Source organism: Pan troglodytes, chromosome 2 (genome assembly GCF_028858775.2).
Source record: "Pan troglodytes isolate AG18354 chromosome 2, NHGRI_mPanTro3-v2.0_pri, whole genome shotgun sequence".
Taxonomy (NCBI): Eukaryota; Metazoa; Chordata; class Mammalia; order Primates; family Hominidae; genus Pan; species Pan troglodytes.
This window is the reverse complement of record NC_086015.1, coordinates 128,602,357-128,620,505: the sequence shown is the minus strand read 5'-3', so window position 1 is coordinate 128,620,505 and position 18,149 is coordinate 128,602,357. Positions and strand designations below refer to the sequence as shown.

The following is an 18,149-nucleotide window of genomic DNA, read 5'->3' as shown; positions in this document are numbered from 1 at the left end:
TTCTTTGATATTTCAACATTCCTTTTTAAAAAAATCATTTTCTTTATGTTCAGCAAGTTTTCTTCAGCCAGTCTTTTATGGATAGGTGTGCTAGAGACTTTTTTTTTTTTTTTAACTTTTCTTCATTTGAGAATGTACTTTTATTTCCTTATTATTTCTGAAGGGCAGTTTCACTGGATATAGAATTCCCAGTTGGCAGTTGCATTTTTTCCAATATTTGAAAAATACTGTGCTACTTTTATTTTTGGCCTCTGTGGTTTGAGATGAGAAATCTGGTGTCATTTGAATTGGTGTTCCCTTATGGGTAATGTGTTGTTTCTCTCTGGCTGCTTTCAAGGTTTTTTTTTTGTCTTTAGTTTTTGAATGTTTAATTATGATGTTAGAGTGAATTTCGTTAGGCTTATCCTCTTTGTATTTGCTTAGCTATTTGGATCTGCAAGTTAGTGTTCCTAAATTTGAGTACGTTTCAGTTATCATTTCTTCAAGTAGTGTTTGAGCCCCACTCCCTTTCTTCCTTCTTTATGAAACTTTGATGGTGTGAATGTTGGATTTTTTTTTTTTATTGCCCTGTAGTTCCCTAAAGCTACTACTTTTTTCAATTTATTTTCTTCTCTTGTTCAGATTGGGTGAATTCTACTTTTCTGTCCTCAAGTTCAATGATTCTCTTCCCCATGTTTTCCATTTTCCCCCCCCCCGAAACAGAGTGTGGCTCTGTCACCCAGGCTGGAGTTAGTGGCACGATCTTGGCTCACTGCAGCCACCACCTCCCAGGCTCAAGTCATTCCCCTACCTTAGCGTCCTGAGTAGCTGGGACTACAGGTGTAAAGCCACCATGTCTGGCTAATTTTTATATTTTTTGTAGAGATGGTGTTTCGCCATGTTGCCCAGGCTGGTCTTGAACTCCTAAGCTCACGTAATCCACCTGCCTTGGCCTTCCACAGTGCTGGGATTACAGGCACGAGCCACCATGCCTAGCCCATCTCTGTGTTTTTATTGAGCCCACCTTAAAAATTTATTGTACTTTTTAGTTGTCTTAATTTTTTTCTTTTTAGTTTTTATTTATTTGCTTATTTATTTTATTTACTTTTTTTTCTAGGCAGGAGTGCAGTGGTGTGATCACAGCTCACTACTGCTCTGACCTCCCAGGCTCAAGCAATCTTCTTACCTTAGCCTGGCAAGTAGCTGGGACTACAGGTGTGTGCCACCATGCCCAGTTAATTTGTAAATTTTTTTTGTACAGATGGGGTCTCACTGTGTTGCCCACGCTGATCTTACCCTCCTGAGCAGAAGTGATCCTCCTGCTTCATCTTCCCAAAGTGCTGAAATTACAGGTGTGAGCTACTGCAGCTGGCTTTGCTTTTTTTTTTTTTTTTCCAAATTTTTCTGTAGTAGGTATCTGAAGACTATGCTTCTTTTTTTAATAACTTCTGTTTCTTTGCTGAGATTTTCCATTTTTTCACTTATTTCTGGATAATGTATAATTGTGGAAACATTTTTATTATGGCTGTTTTTTTTTCACTTGTTGCAGTAGAATTTGTTAATATATTGTTGAAACTTTTGCTTAAAAATTCTTGTCAAATTCCAACATCTGATTTACCTCTACTTTGGCTTTGGTTGATTTTCTTTTCTCATTTATGGTATGATTTTCTTAGGTGTTTTTTGTTACATCATGGACATTTTATCTGTTACCTTAGGAGGCTCTGGGCCCTATTTAAATTTTTATTTTAGGAGTGGGCTGTGGTTCTAGTGGCAGTTTAATTTTTAGAGACTTTGCAGTCTACTTGGTTTGTTTGATCCTACTGGAGCTCCCACTGGAAGGGGTTTCCCCATGCTGGGTTTCTGATTGTCTACAGATGGGAGAGGATTATGGTGGGACCCACCTACTGGTCTCTTCTTTTCTCGCCTGTCCTGGTAACTTTGGGCAAGTGAAGAGGTTCTTGGCCCAACCTGAGCCACTTGCTATGGCTAGGTCCCTGAATTTCGCCTACTTGCCTCTCTATCTCTAGGTGGAAAACAGCCTCAGGCCAAATAGGGAAGAAGAGTGCTTCCTGTGGTCTTTATTGTCATTTGGGCTTCCAGTTGATCTCCTTCTCCTGATGTTTTCAGGACAACATCAGAGAGTTGTTGCCATTTGTTTTGGCGGAGGAATGTGACTATCTGAGCTGCTTTCTGTTGCTAGATTGGTGGTTGGGAAATGCCAGGTCTGGATTGTCTTCTTCTATTGGGTGTGAGGACAGAAACACTCTGCTGCTCTTTTGTTTCTCCGTTCCTTGGGTCCCAAATTGGTTTACTGCCTTTTTACCACTTTTGGATTTTCCTTTGCTTGTTATTTCAGTGGTTTACAGTTGTGCTTCGTGAGTAGGGGCAGTAGGAGAACAGATCTAGGCTATTTTATCTGAACTGGAAGTTGAAGTCCCTGCATCATCTCAATCCAGGCAGTTATTTCAGCATTGAAAATAATGGTATATATTGTCTACGGCCATACCACCCTGAACGCACCAGATCTCGTCTGAAAATAATGGTATATAATTATGTGCTTTGTGAACTTAAAATTTATTTTTAATTTTTAATTTTTGTAGGTACATAGTAGGTGTATATGTTTATGGGGTACATGAGATATTTTGATACAGGCATAATATGGTTATGGGGCATCCATCTCCTCAAGCATTTATCCTTTGTATTACCAACAATCCAATTATATTATTTTAGTTATTTAAAAATGTACAGCCTTGTTTACTTCTAAGCATTATATAAAATGTGTGCTTCACTTATAAACCACACTATCTGACACTCAGAAGGTTTTTGTGAGGTCAGTCATATCCAGCTCAAGAGGTTGCTAGGGAATAGATGCATACTGTTTTACTGTGCGTCTACACATAAACAGAATTTTGTTATTTAGTTAATTAAAGTGAGTTTTTGAATTCTGAGCATTTTCTTCAAAGATGTGTTTAATAGATTGTACTTAAGATGTTTCAACTATTCCCGTAATATGTTACTGCATTTTAGCACTCTTAAACATTTTTCAAAAAAAGACTGAAAATCTTGTATTATGCAACTGATTTATTCTAGTTAATAGATTGGAAAAGGTAAGATAAATTGTCGTGCTTTTACATTGCCTAGTTTTCCAATGGAGAATAAATTGGCCCAAAATAAGAACATGTTCACCATACATTAATAGAAGCTAGTGTTTCTGGCTGGGGATGGCGGCTCACACCTGTAATCTCAGCAACTTGGGAGGCTGAGGTGGGAGGATCACTTGAGGGTCAGGAGTTTGAGATCAGCCTGGGGAAATGTAGTGAGACTCCATCACTAACAACAACAACAACGGAATCACTGGGCTCCTTTGCAGCTACTTCTTAGTATTCTCTAATTGATTCTTATGGCAAATCTCAGTTTTCCTAATCAGATTAAAAATGATTCCCTTTGCTCAGTGACTGTATGATTTCTTTTATGTTTAGGCACACCTCTACATTGTGTTCAGTGCCTAGTGTAATTCTGGGCATGTATTCTAGACAGAGTAGATCCGATTGGTTCTGGCATTGAATAAGGTGAAAAATATCAAAAGATGGACTGGAAATGGAGTATGGCTTTTTGTGGCCCACTTACAAGTTTTTAAATGACCATATTTAATTATATTTCATATTAAAACTAGTAATTCCATTCCTTCTTGTTATTTTTGACTTGTGATAGTTGTTTTTTTTTTTTTTTTTTTTGAGACAGGGTCTCACTCTGTCACTCAGTCTGGAGTGCAGTGGCACAATGTCGGCTCACTGTGACCTTTGCCCCCCAGGCTAAAGCGATTCTCATGCCTCAGCCTTCCAAGTAGCTGGGATTACAGGCGTGTACCACCATGCCTGGCTAATTACTTGTAATAGTATTTTAACATGTTTTTGATCACAAAGAATTGACACTTTAAAAATCAAAGTTAAATGAAGTGTTAAACTTTAATTTTTAAGTGGGCATTTCTATATTCTTTTCTAGGGTTCCCTTCATTATTACAGTAACTTTATGTAATAAAAATGATGAGTTTTCTGATTGTATACATATGTACCTATCATTGTAAATAGCATCTTCATTTCAAAATTTATGTCTATTGGTGTTACATTGAACTTTGAAGATGTTTACTTTTTTTTCTGACTCCTAGAATATTGCTAAGAGTAACGTTAAATATATCTTAATTTGAAAATGACCTTACCTGTGGTGTTATGTTAGAGTAGACATTTATTAGGAGGTGGAGGATCTGGTTGATGGCTTTTGTTTTTGATTTGGAGACAGGGTCTCACTCTGTTGCTCAGGCTGGAGTGCAGTGGTGCAATCCTAGCTCACTGCAGCCTCAAACTCCTTGGCTCAAGTAATCCTCCCACCTCAGCCTTCCTAGTGTCTGGGTGGCATGCACCACCATGCCTGGCTAACTAAAAAAAAATTTTTTTTTTGTAGAGCTGGGGTCTCACTATGTTCTCCAGGCTGGTCTCAAACTCCTGGGCTCAAGTGATCCTCTCACCTTGGCCTCCCAAAGTGTTGGGATTATAGGCATGAACTGCTGTGCCTGGCCTTAGTTGAAGTCCTTGTCTTGCCACTAAGATGGTGTGTAATCTTCGTTACTTAACCTCTTGAACCTGTTTCATCATCTAAAGAACTGAGACAAACAATAATACTTGCTCAGGTAGTTGTGTGTGAGTGTTTAGGGGGTGGGGAATGAAATGTCGCATGTGAAAGCACTTTGTAAACTCTAAAGTACTTTATCAGAATATGGTGGTTTCATCTTTGAGAAGATTGTTTCAGAGTTTGCCTGGGTGATCTTGATCATCATAGTACAAAGTGTATCATGATTATTTACAAAATTAATGTTTATTCAGTAAAAACTTATGTAAGAATTAAACAGCTTTTCCTTAAGTTTGGTGGCTTACTAACCTTAAAAACTCATTTACATTATCTGGGGAAGGATTACATAGTTGCTTGTTAGTGCAGCATCCTCACTGTGATAGGTTAGTTTTGGAATGTTTCTTCTGGAAGCAGGTGATTTAGATTTAAAAGTTCTATCTCTTTAGTAGTTTAAAGTTTATAAAATGCTTATTTTTGTAGCATTGTTTATAACAATGCTTTTGTAGCATCACTTTTTCTAACATAGATGGACAGTTGGTTTCTTGTTTGACAAATGTGTATTGGTTAGTTGATTTGAAAAGGTCAAGGGTAGGTGAAAATTTTCACTTGATGGCTTTATTTTACTCATTTTGCTCAGCCAGCTTCTATATATCTGAGTGCTCCTTTGTAGGATTTTCTTTTTCAGCTAAGTGCAGTAACCACACTAATTGCAAAGTTTTAAAGATTTTTGGCTTGATTTTTTTTTTTTTTTTTTTTTTGTGAGAGTAGAAATGGAAAATGGCTTAAGAAGGGTGATTTCTGGCTGGGTGCGGTGGCTCACACTGGTAATACCAGCACTTTGGGAGGCCACGGCGGGTGGATCATGAGGTCAGGAGATCGAGAACATCCTGGCCAACATGGTGAAACCCCATCTCTACTAAAATACAAAAAATTAGCTGAGCATGGAGGCATGCGCCTGTAGTCCCAGCTATGTGGGAGGCTGAGGCAGGGGAATCACTTGAACCTGGGAGGTGGAGGTTGTGGTGAGCTGAGATCGTACCACCGCACTCCAGCCTGGTGACAGAGCAAGACTACATCTCAAAAAAAAAAAAAAAAAAAAGTGATTTCTGGGGTGGTTGGTTTGAGTTTATTGGTTGGTTATCCTTGGGATAGATATGGTTATGAAAAATATACTATTAGGCCATTCAGATATCATTTAGTTCAAAATATATAAAGTATAACTCCTTAGAGGGAATCTTAATAACTTTAAATTTGAAAGCAGTTACTATAAATTTAAAGAACACATACGTCTGTTCTTTGCATTGTCACTCTGTAGAGATTCAAACCAAATTCATAGAAATCTCTTGCCTGGAACAAGTTTTTATTCTTTTTAAAACATCATTCAGAAAGGCTCATTAAATCATAAAAGTAAGAACTAATTTAAAAATATAACTTGACTAATGTGTAAATGTATAATGTGTAAAATGTGCTCTAGTTAAAAGATGCTAAAGGACTGTAAGCATTTTTAGTTTCAGATTCTTATGCCATGTGTGCTGTAATTTATCCTTTCATTGCTTTGGGCTTTTGATTTAAAGGGCAGAGGTAGCCTTTTTATTTGGTAGTGCTCATGGGAGCATAAACAGTTAAAAATGTGTAAGCATTACACGTTTCATTGAAACTTTAAAAATAATTTTCTAGAAAGATTACCTTAATTAACCAAGAACTATGTTCTTTATCAATGAATGGCTTTTCAAAGGATGATCATACTTAGGAGTAACATTAAGGTTTTATTTATTGCTTCAGAAATTTATATTCTTGACAGAATTTTTGTGGGAGTTTCTTCTAACACATCTCTTATCTGGATCTTGCTACGTTAATTCATAAAACTTCATCTTTAGCAATCTTACTTTTCTAGGCAAAGATGACAGTTAAAACATAATTTGGTGGGCTAAAAGTATACTCTGCAAACAACATAAAGATATACTTTGAAAATACTGTATCAGTAGAAACTGTCTACATGAAATGTGAAATATTTGAAAACATGAAATGTGAAATATTTGAAAATATGAAAGAAGCTCTTCCTATCTGTTGCAACGTGCATGCAGTTTTTGTAGCTTTTCTGAAGGAGTACTTCTGAAATTTGTTACTAGCATTATTTTTAAACACAGAATGGAAATTAAGTTAGATTGGACTAACCTATTTATGTTGCTAAGAATTACCATGGTGCATTTGATACAGTGTTTGATAAAGTTTATAGTGGACTTATCAATAGGTTGAATCTCTTTATTGTTGAGACAGTCAAGTCTTTTTCTGGAAATTCTAGGTAAGGTAATGTTGCCAAACCCCATTTAGGCTGGTTTTGAGACCAAGTTTCGCCATTTTATTAGGTTTATGTGACCTTGGGTGACTTTTCTACATGCCTTTGTTTTGTTATCTGTGATTCCATAATTAGAAAGAGAGTGTTGTATGGTGGTTAAGCTTCTAGAGCCTGATTTCCTGGGAGGAAATTCCAGCTTTACTAATAATTAAAAAAATACTGAGTCTCTTATGTGTAAGGCACTGTTTTAGGCACTGGGATATGTCAGTGGATAAAACAGACAAAAATTTCTTCTCTTGTGGAGCTTATAGTTAGGGCAGAAAAAAACATGAATAAGTCGGTTGTGTAATATGTTAGGAGGTGGGCAGTACTGTGCAAAATGTATAACAGAATAAAAGGGGGATTGAGTGTATGTGGTGGGATGTTGCAATTTCAAATGGTGTGACTGGAAGAGACCTCATTAACAAGACTTTAGCTAGACTTGTAGTAGCTAAAGGATTTAGTTACGAGGATCTCTCAAGGAAGAGTGTTCCAGACAGAGGAACAGCCACTGCAGTAGATTCTGCTGTATGCTGGAGATTCTGCGACAATAAGGAGGTCAGGTCACTGCTGCTGGAGTGGAGTGAACAAGGGGAGAGGCTAGAAAATGAGGTCTGAAAGATGAGGGTGGGTGGTGGTGGAGGTGGTCGTTGATGGGTGGGGGATAAGCACAGGAGTGCATGTAAGGCCTTGTAGACCCTTATAAGGAGTTCAGGTCTGCCTCTTACTACTTTTGTATTCTTTGGGAAATTATATAACCTTTTAGTTTTGTCATCTGTAAAATGTGAATAATAACAATACTATCTCATAGGTTTGTTGTTTTGATTAAGTGATTTAATACCTGTAGTGTCCTAGGAACACTACTGAGCAGAGTCCAAAGCATATATTCATTGCTTACATATTGCATATATTCTTACATGTGGAATCAACATTAAGAGATCACCTTCTTCCTTTTCTTTTGAAAAGGTAGCAAAGGGAGAGTTAATTGCTCCCTGCTTTGATTTTTCTATGATAAATTTCTTATGCTTCAATTATATCACATTATTATCACAAACATTTACTCTGTATGTGCTTATCATCCTTGCTAAATTATGAATGCCTTTGGACAGAGACCAGGGTATTTTATTATGTCTTAGGAATCTTAATGTGTTGTAAAAATATATCATGTGATAAAAAATGTTGACTGAGTTAATGACAAAAATGTTGGCTTAATTAATAAATTGGACCACCTGCTAGTAAGTATATTGGAACATTGCCAGTCTATCAAAACTAAATAGCGGAAGGGTGGTAGCTAACGACTTCTGCAAAATACTTGTGCATTTTATTTCTGTGCCATAATTATTCAAATTGGTATTAGTAGAAAATTTCCTTAAATATTATATAGGTATACAAGTTTGTACCATGTAAAATGAAAAGTCTTTATGTATATTATTGTGTATCTATTAACATTTGCTGTCATTGGTTGATAGGAAACAAATACTACCTTGATTGATAGCATAGATACAATAAAACTCCTACCTTAAAATACAATAGTTCCCTACTTAACAGTGGTTTGATTTAGGATATTTTGACTTTATGATGATGCAAAAGGCATAGGCGTTTAGCTATAGGCATAAACTTGTGACCTATTGGGACATAACCTCATCATAAGTCAAGGAATATCTGTATATTTTTAGTCTTAATCTGTTTATATCTGCCCAAGTGTTTATAATCAGATTATTTAGCCAGAAAAATGTTAAAAGAATTGCTAAGGAGGAATATTCACTGACTGCTGAAGTGGGGGAGTAGGGCAAGGAAAGAGGAAGATCTGAACTGACTTGGGTGGTTGTCCAAGTAATTTTCTATCTGTCTTTTTGTATTTGCATGGTTTCCGTTTCCATCTTAGTAGGTTCTCTTCTCCCCATTCTTGGTTGAGAGGAGTGGAAGAGAAGAAAGGGGGATAGAGGCTTGAAGAAATGAAATTAGTAGATGATGCTAAATGAATTACGGTTCCAGAGACAGACTATGTGACAGGTGACTTGGGGGAAATTGTGGGTTTCCATGGTAGAGGAGTGGTTGTGTGGGAAAGACATTCCAGAATTTCTGTTTATAAATTTATACTTTGAGATTATATTATTTTGTGTGTATGCACATTTCCTTTTCCTTCTTGCTTCACTATTTTATTTTTGTTTTCTTTTTACATATCTAAGTTATATTCTGTGATGTGTAGCTGCAGTAATTTAGTGCTTTCAATAAAATGTGATGCAAGAAGGTGAGTATGCTTTTTGTGAAAATGTTTTCAACGGAATGTTAAGATTTCAAAAACATTTGTCCAGTCTATAGATGTTACTAGCTCATGATGAGATGTGTAATAATATCCTGATTGTGGATTAGATACATCACATCAACTTTTAAAGACTCACAATGTTAAAATGCATAATGTGAAGACATTTTTTTCCCTGTCTATAGGCTTTGCAGTGTCCTTTTCTATTCAATTTTATTCTTGTAATTAGCAATTCTAAAAGTTGAATATAGTAATGTATGTAGCAATATGTGTACAGAATATATAATATTCTAATAGAATAGTGAACAAGCAGTGTAATGCAGAAACAGTTGTTAAAAGAAGAATTTTAAACAAATTAAATTTAGCAGAGTGTATCTGTGCAAAGAACTATTCATGAATCAGGCAGCACTCTGAACCAGAAGAGGTTTGGAGAGCTCCACCCAGCAACATAGGCAGGCAGTATTTATACACAGAAAAAGCAAGTGACAAGCAGAAATAGCTTGATTGGTTACCGCTTGGCATTTGCCTTATATGGACATGGTCTTATCAGGTGGCAGTCTGTAATTGGTTGAGGCTTGGCTACTGTGATTTGCTGAGACTCAGCTACTTGTTACAAAAATATGCTCTTAAATTAGGTAGCAGTTTGTTTACATAGTAAGTTAGGTTTAATTGGCTACCTAGAGAAGCAACTTTAAACCTAATTTAATTTAACATAATTTAGCTTTACTTTACCCATTTTTAATAGTGTCTAACAGTAGTATAGTTTTATAGCTTTTATTATCCTTTTGGTACTATTGCTATAGGAGTATGTACTTAAAATAACTTTGCATAGTTGAGAGGAATGACATGTATATGCTTTTGAATGCTTGGCTGCAAAACATTGAGGCAGGCAATTAGGAGCTTAGTAGAAATCAAGTATTTTAAAATAGATTTTTTTTGTTTGTAACTACCTCAGTAACAAAGCTACTGACTAGCTAAGTACTGGAAAATTCTAAATTATCAGAAAGACTGTACTGTTTGTAGTTCTTGATAAAGCATATGTAAATACAGCCTTGAATTGATGTACTTGGTTATTTTCTAGAGATTATCAATTTCTAGAAAATATTCTGCTTTTACATTTATGGCTTTTATTGATGTGCAAGGTATTTATGGATCCCTAAACTTGTATTAGGACTGTTACATAAAATGCTTTATCTATTGTTTCTGAATAAAATTATATTTGGCTTGTTCTTTATTTCTGATAATTCAACTTTCAGTCTTCATTACTTTCATTTAATATACCTCGGAAAAATCCCAGTTACATGAATAAAGTGATCTGTGGTCGGCATCAATGCAGTACCAATGTGGAATGTTAATTTTCTGTGTTAGTCTCTGCTAAAAGGTTAGTTATAGCATGATGTTTAAAAAATATCGATGGACCATTTTAGCATTATTAAATACCTTTTGCTTTGAACTTTTAAAATGCTGTTTGTGTTTTCAAAAACTGCATCCTTAATATATTTAGATTTTTTCAGCTGAGGGAAATGTTACTGTAAGAGTTTATCAAGAAATAGTGCTATATGAGTGTTGGAGAGTATCAAAATATGATTTTAGTGAAACACATTTGTGCTTTCCTTCCTATGTTATGATATTTAAGATGATAGTCAAGTTTATTGTCCTGACTTCAAAGAAATCTTAATCCTTCACTGGAAGTTAAGTTTGAAAAAGTCCAATTTGTATGTGAGTCATTGTTGTGATATCATTTAGCATTTGATGGCTCATTGCACTCAGACTAAGTGTTAGTTGTTACTAATTTTATTTACTCTAACGTATCTACCATGGAAAGAATTTTGGTAGACTTAGGACACTTAAATGTAACAGTTTTACCTGACTTCTTTAAGACTATGTTTAATCCTGATTCTTTTGGGGGTTAACCTGTATTTGTGTACTTTTGTAGGATAGAGGGAGGAGGAATCAGCAGCTTGGAAATTCAAGCACGTGATCTGGCGGGATGGGCATTTGCCTGATGTATTTAATGGAGGTAATTCAGCATTCTTTGAGTCAATCTTTAATTTTTACCTGTAATGGATGCCCATGTTACTACACATACTTACAGTAACTGTTGGGTATAAGTGTGCATTTATGGCCAATATCTTTTCTTTTTATATTCATATAAATAACATGGTATCACTATTATAAATATTATAAATAATATGTAGATATGGACATATGTACATAGAAAAGAACATTATTAATTTTATAAGATGAAGTCAATTATCTTCTCTTAAGATTACTTGCATATCTTCTTTTAGGCCTCATTTCCTTTATGTTAGGAAGGCAAATGATGTTGGTGCATATATTAAACCTATGCTTTTATCTTTCACACAACATGAAAGAAGATATCTAACAGTTTTCAAGGAGTTTACATATATGTCAGTGGCACATACTCATGTCAGTTATTAATGATCATAAAAATTCTTCTGTTTGTTGTATTTTTAATTTTTAATTTTTTAATAGAGACAGGGTCTTGACTATGTTGCCCAGGCTGGTCCTCAACCCCTGAACTCAAGTAGTCCTCTTACCTCAGCCTCCCAAAGTCCTAGGATTACAGGTGTGAGCCACTGTACCCAGCCTGATCATAAAAATTCTAAAATTTCTCTGTGCATTTTAAAATTTGTTTTTTGAGAATTTTTTTTTTTTTTTGAGATAGGGTTTTGCCCTGTTGCCCAGGCTGGAGTGCAGTGGTGTGATCTTGGCTCACTGCACCCTCTACCTGCGGGGCTCAAGTGATCCACCCACCTCAGGCCTCTCAAGTAGCTGGGACCACAGGCACATGCCACCACACCTGGCTAACTTTTGTGTTTTTTCTTGAGATAGGGTTTTGCCATGTTGCCCAGGCGGGTCTTGAACTCCTGAGCTCAAGCAATCCATCTGCCTTGGCCTCCCAAAGCGCTGGGATTATAGACCTGAGCCACTGCGCTCAGCCTGAGAATTCTTTTTCACCTTGTGGAATGAAATTATTTGGAGTTTCAGCAGCCATATTTTAGGATTTTCCTGTTTTTTCCATATCTTCTGATAATTGTCATGTTCAACATTTTTCACTTCTTTACCCACGTTTATTATAATAGGTGTATACACTTAGGCAATAGAGAATGTTATAACATCGAAAAAAGGCTTTCCAACCCTTCCCCATTCAGTATAATCATTGTATATCCTTCCAGACAATTTCTATACGTATACAAGCATTTATATGTGTGCTTATATTTACACATTTTTTTACACAAATGAGATCACACCATATTATTCAGTAATATTAAAAAATAAACTTCCACATTTTTGCAAATCATTCCTTTTCACTTTATGCTGCATAGTATTCTGATATTTGGACATACCATAATTTGTCTAATTAGTCATCTACTTATGGATATTTAGGCTTTTTTTTGCTATTATAAATGATGATGTAGTGAATATTCTTGGGTACACCTTTGCACATATTTAAAAATATATCTGGCTAGGCGTGATCGCTCATGCCTGTAATCCCAGCACTTTGGGAGGCCAAGGCAGGTGGATCACTTGAGGTCAGGAGTTCGAGACTAGCTTGGCCAACATGGTGAAACCCCAGCTATACTAAAAATACAAAAATTAGCCAGACAGGTGGGTGCCTGTTACCCCACCTACTCGGGAGGCTGAGGCAGAAGAATCGCTTAAACCCAGGAGGCAGAGGTTGCGTTGAGCCAAGATGCCACCACTGCACTCCAGCCTGGACGACAGAGCGAGACTCTGTCTTTTAAAAAAAAAAAAAATTTTTTTATATATGTAAAATTTTATATATATATAAAAAATTATATATATATCTGTAGTATGAATATACATATATACATATACATATAAATATACATTCATATGTATATACTACAGATATATATCTATACATATATTTATACTACAGATATATATGTGTTTTTCCATATCTTCTGATAATTGTCATGTTCAACATTTTTCACTTCTTTACTCATGTTTATTATGATAGGTGTATACACTTAGGCAATAGAGAATGTTATAACATCGAAAAAAGGCTTTCCAACCCTTCCCCATTCAGTATAATCATTGTATATCCTTCCAGACAATTTCTATACATATACAGATATATATATATATATATATATATATATCAGTAGTATAAATTCCGAAGGGAAAAATTATTGGACCAAAGATTATGTACATTTAACAATTTGGTGGATAAATTGCCTAACTCTAAAAAGAAGGCCAAATATCAGTAGTCTATGAGAGAGGGGATCTCTCTATCTCTTTGACAACACTAGCTAGTATCAAACTTTTTAATATTTGTCAGTTTTTTGTTGATTAGCTTTTCTTATGAGTGAGTTTGAGGATTTTCTCTATTATTATTGGCCATAATGTGTGTTTTCAGTTACCAATTTGGTCATGTGCTTTGCCCTTTTATGGAGCTCTTTATATATTTGTATATTAAGGAAAGGAGCCTCTTGTCATTTTTTTTTTAAGTTTTCCAATTGACAGTTGTATATACTTATGAGGGTATAATGTTTTTTATTTTTGCTTGACACATACATAGTGTATATTTATGGTAACATACATAGTGTATATTTAAATTTTACACACTATTAAAATTACTGTATATTCAAAATAAACACTATATATTTTGATACATGCTTACATTGTGTAATGATCAAATCTGGCTAATTAGAGTATTTTCATCACTTCAAATATTTACCATTTCTTTGTGAGCCTCTTGTCATTTATTAGACAAATTACTTTTGCTCATCTTTTGATTTTATTATTTTGCCCAACGGAAGTTTTCATTTTTTATTGTTGAATATAGTAATCTCAGCTTCCATGGCTGAGGTGGGCAGTGAAGAACAGTTCTCTGTTATATTTAAAGGTCTTTATCATTGATTATAGGGGCTCACTTTTCGCTCCAGGTTGTAGCATCTCTGAATGACATGAGTCTCTAACTTATACTTTGACTTTTGCTTCTTTTTCTTTTTTTTCTTAAATTAGTTTGGCCAGGTGTCTTTAGGAAGAAAAAGAGTATACATAAATAATTATCTTTTAAAATATAAATAATAGGTATTGGGACTCATGATGGAAGAATAGGTATACATTCATAATGACAACTACAAAGATAAAATGCCTGAGAGCATATTACTTAAAAAAAAATTTGAAACTGTATGGAAGAATAAGAAAGAGTATTTGAATCAGTTACATTTTTTGATAGGAGGATACATATGAGACTCTTCTTCAAATATATATTTAAAGCTGTATATTTTAAGTATTGCGTTTGCTGCATCCTGTAAATTTTGATATTTGTTTTCATTTTCATTCAGTTAAAAATATTTTCTAATTTCCCTTTACATTTTGTCATTGTTATTTAGAAGTTTGAAGTTTAATTTCCAAATGTTTGTGGATTTCCCAGTTTTTTAGTTGATATCAAATTCAATTCTGGTATGGTTAGAGAACATATAAATGTATTTGTTTGTAAGACAGGGTCATGCTGTGTTGCCCAGGCTGGTCTTGAACTCCAGGGCTTAAGCAATCCATCCACCTCAGGCTCCCGAAGTGCTGGGGTTACAGGCGTGGGCCACGTTGTGCGGCTCAGACAACATATTTTTATGACTTCAATCCATTTAAGTTTAGTGAGACTTATTTTATGGCCCCGCGTGTGGCCTGTCCTAGAGAATGTTTTAAAACTGTATGTATTCTAGTATTGTTTGGTAGTGTTTTCTATATATGCCACTTAGGTATAGTTGGTTGATAGTGTGGTTCAGGTCTTCTCTGTCTTTGCTAATTTTCTGTCTAATTATTCTGTCACTTATTTAGAGTGGGACATTGAGATCTCCAAATATAATTGTTGAATTTTTAATTTTTCCTTTTAATAATGTTAGTTACTGCTTCATTATTTTGGGACTCTTTTTAGGTGCATACACAGTTATTATATCTTCCTGATGTTTTGACTGTTTATTATTATGAAATGTCTTTCTTTGTCTCTATAGTCTTAAAGTCTGTTTTGTCTGATGTTAATATAGCCATTCTGTCTCTTACGGTTACTGCTTCTATAGTATATCCTTTTTTCCCCATCCTTTTACTTTCAGTTTTGAATGTAGGATATGTCTTGTTGACAGCATATAGTTGGAATTTGTGTTTTTATCCTTTCCGACAGTCGCTGCCTTTCCACTGGACTATTTAGACCATTCATATTTAATTAGGGATATGGTTGGATTTACATTTGCCATTTTGGTATCTGCTACACACACACACTATATATATATATATCTTTATATACATATATATCTGTATACATATATAAAAAGATATATATCTTTACATATATAAGAAGATATCTTGATGTATGTATATAAAAAGATATATCTTTATATACATATATAAAAAGATATATATACATATATAAAGCAAGTATATATATATACTCATATATAGTGTCATTTCACTATGGTTTATATATGATATGATCCTTTATATATATGTATCTTTACATATATACATATATAAAAAGATATATATACATATATAAAAAGATATATATACATATATAAAGCAAGTATATATATATATATACTCATATATATAGTGTCATTTCACTATGGTTTATATATGATATGATCCTTTATATATATATGTATCTTTACATAGATATAGGTAGATATCACCTATGTTTTTGTTCCTTTGTTTCCTCTATTGCCTTTTGTGTTAAATACTTTTTAGTGTGCCATTTTAATTTCTCCATTGATTTTTTTAACTATATTTTTAAAGATATTTTCTTTGTGGTTGCTGTCAGGATTATGCATTTTAACAGGCTGCTTATTATCAGTAAGCTAAACTTTCTTCCAATGTAGGTCCATTTTCTCTTCTTTATTGTACTGCTATTGTAATATACATCTGTATATATTATAAACCCAGTAGTACAGTGTCGTGATCATTGCTTTATACATTCTTAGGTCTTTTAAAGGGAGGAAGAAATGAGAAAAATATGTTTATGGAGTGTTTTTTGAATTAATCCACATATTTGCCATTTCTGGTGCTCTTCAATTCTTTCTGTGGATTTAAGTCTGATGTGTTTTCCTTTCAGCTTAATGGGCTTCCTTTAGTGTTTGTTTAAGGCAGGTCTACTAGCAAAAAAAATTTTCTCAATATTTGGTTATCTGGGAATATTTTTTCATTTTTGAAGGATAGTTTTGCTGTCTTCTTGGTTGACAGCTGTATCTTTCAGCTTTTTGAATATGTGATTTCACTGTCTTTCTTGCCTCTATTGTTTCTAACTGGAAGTTAGCCACTAATCTCTGCATATGCTGAATCATTATTCTCTTCCTGCTTTCAAGATTTTTCTCCTTAGGTTTGCTTTCAACAAGTTTGACTATGTTGTGTCCAGGTGTAGGTTGCTTTATATTTTCCTACTTGAAATTCATTGTGCTTCTTAGATCTGTAGATTTATTTTCCTTAGAAAAATTAAATTTGGGGCCAGATGTGGTGGCTCATACCTATAATCCCAGCACAGGTGGGGATTTGGGAGGCCAAGATGGTCAGATCACCTGAGGTCAGGAGTTCGAGACCAGCTTGGCTAACATGGTGAAACCCTGTCTCTAGAAAAATACAAAAATTAGCCAGGCATGATGGAGGGTTCCTGTAATCCCAGCTACTCGGGAGGCTGAGGCAGGAGAATCGCTTGAACCGGGGAGGCAGAGGTTGCACTGAGCCGAGATTGTACTATCGCACTCCAGCCTGGGCAACTCAGTGAGACTCTGTCTCAAAAAAAAAGTAAAAGTAAATTTGGCAAGTTTTTGGCCAATATTTTATTAATTTTTTTTTTTCTGCTCTTTCTCTTCTTTCCTGGTACTCAAAATGTTGGTAAGCTGAATGTTGTTCCATACATCTTTGAGGCTCTGTTCATTTTACTTCCATCTTTTTCCACTCTGTTTTTCAGAGTGGATGGTTTCTATTGATGTATCTTAAAGGTCACTGATTTTCTTTTGCCATAAATCTGTTGAGCCCTTCTGATGAATTTTTTCTTTCTGTTACTGTATTCTTAAACTTCAGGATTTCCATTTGGTTCTTTTACATAATTTCTGCATCTTTGTTGAAGATCTCTTATTTGTTGATTGCAGTTTTTCATAATTAAAAAACTTTAAAACATGAGTTCCTTTTAACATATTTAACATATGTATAATAGATATTTTACATAATATATTGTAACAACTCTGGATTGTGATGAGCCCCTCCCCTCTTATTGTTACTGTTGTCATTTCACTATAGTTTATATATGATACAATCCTACTGAGAAAAATAAATTTTATTTTGCACAAAAGTGTATCTGGAAAAAGAGATATACATGAATATCCAGGAAAATTCTGAAATGCAGGAGTACTGAGAGGTGAATAGTTCTACAAGAATTTGAGCTTTTAAAAAAATATATAAACTGTTGAAATGTTTTTTAAAAAATGAATTAATATTATACTTTCTGAAGTTCAAAGAGGAAATCATTAGTGATATGGATGTAGGTGGGAAAGACTATTTATTCTTTTTGCCTTTGTACCATCATAAGCTAATGTAAAATCACAGGATCTTTCATGTATCATCTGGTCTCCACACTTCTTGTGAAGGAGTGTATGTGAACTATTCTTGATAGATAGGAATCTAATATTTTAAGAGCCTCCAGGGTAGGAAATTCCATAAAATCTTTAGTCTGTTAACTATGCTCAGAATACTTACTGTCAGGAAGTTTTCTTCCTGTGTATAGCCTATACTCTGTTTTTGTTTTGAATGTGCTAAAAATGTTCCATATGATTTTATCTATCTTTTTGTCAGCTTTTCTCTGTCACTGGTAATCTTGCTGGGAATCTTGCTGATTTTATAACCATAGTCGTTTCTATTGTTTTTGGCCACTAGAATTTTATGTTGAATTTATATAATAGTTTCTTT

At 34.5% G+C, this 18,149-nt stretch overlaps 1 protein-coding gene across 15 annotated transcripts in view; it reads left to right on the top strand.

The window, feature by feature from the left end:
- The window catches only part of ZNF148 (zinc finger protein 148), a 149,539-nt gene that overhangs the window by 32,714 nt on the left and 98,676 nt on the right, over positions 1 to 18,149 (top strand). For 6 of the 15 annotated variants that reach the window (XM_063807059.1, XM_063807064.1, XM_063807068.1 and 3 more), the window contains exon 2: positions 11,137 to 11,220. The exons of 3 other annotated variants lie outside the window; for them this stretch is intronic. The gene's annotated coding sequence lies outside the window, so the exon portion shown is untranslated. Of the gene's footprint in view, positions 1 to 8,822; positions 8,951 to 11,136; positions 11,221 to 18,149 lie in introns of all 15 variants that reach the window. 6 more of the 15 variants (XM_063807061.1, XM_063807065.1, XM_063807070.1 and 3 more) reach the window with 2 other exon arrangements.